The sequence below is a fragment of the Rhinopithecus bieti genome, unplaced genomic scaffold, assembly GCF_001698545.2.
Source record: "Rhinopithecus bieti isolate Rb0 unplaced genomic scaffold, ASM169854v2 scaffold_47526, whole genome shotgun sequence".
In the NCBI taxonomy this organism is placed as follows: Eukaryota; Metazoa; Chordata; class Mammalia; order Primates; family Cercopithecidae; genus Rhinopithecus; species Rhinopithecus bieti.
Window position 1 is genome coordinate 1 of NW_016894395.1, and position 825 is coordinate 825.

At 54.9% G+C, this 825-nt stretch overlaps 1 pseudogene; it reads right to left on the minus strand.

The window, feature by feature from the left end:
* Positions 1–6: 6 nt before the first annotated feature.
* Positions 7–466, minus strand: LOC108525959 (DNA-binding protein Ikaros-like; annotated as a pseudogene).
* Between the last annotated feature and the right edge of the window lie 359 nt (positions 467–825).

An 825-nucleotide genomic window follows, 5' to 3' on the forward strand; every position in this document is an offset into this window, starting at 1 on the left:
CAGGTAGATGAGGCCGCTGCGCTGCTCCTCGTTGTTGCTCTCGGTGTCCGTGGAGTCTTGGCAGCTGTTGCTCGGGGACGCCTCGCGCTCCGAGGGCACCAACTTGGCCTTGGAGAGCAGCAGCAGGTTCTCCACGGCGCTGTCCTGGGCCGAGTGGTTGGAGCGCGGGGTGCCCTCCGCGAGCGGCTTGTGCAGCTGGTACATGGGGCTGATGACCGGGACCACCTCGGAGCCGCCCGGGGCGTCTGCACCAGCGGGCGCAGGGACTCGGCCCCAGGTAGTTGATGGCGTTGTTGATGGCTTGGTCCATCACGTGGGACTTCATCATTTCGTTCTCCTTCTCGTAGCTGGCGCTGCTGTCGTAGGGCGTGTCGGACAGACCCTTGTCCCCTGTGGAAAGCAGGCGACAGTGAGTGGGGCGCGGCCACCTCCGGAACCGGTCAGGTCCCACAGCAACAGCTGAAATCTACACGCGGGGAGGAAAAGGGGAACACCTCCTGGGGCCCAGCACGCCTGCAGCCCCACACCTACACACATACACACACACCTGCGGACACATCACACCTGCACCACACTGACGGGCTGGGGAAGGCCCATGCATCTGTCTAGGGGCACCAAGCCAGGACCCACCCATCGTAGGCACTTAAAGAGATTTTGTTGGATAAATGAATAAATAAATAGGGGAACAAAAGATTAATTTAATTATGTTATTGTATTTCATTTAATATTTTAAATAATGTATTTTAAATGATGCTTTTCAGTAGAGTGTTCTCAGTAATTTACAACTGGCTAGCTTATACATTTATTGAATTAAAATACATAATA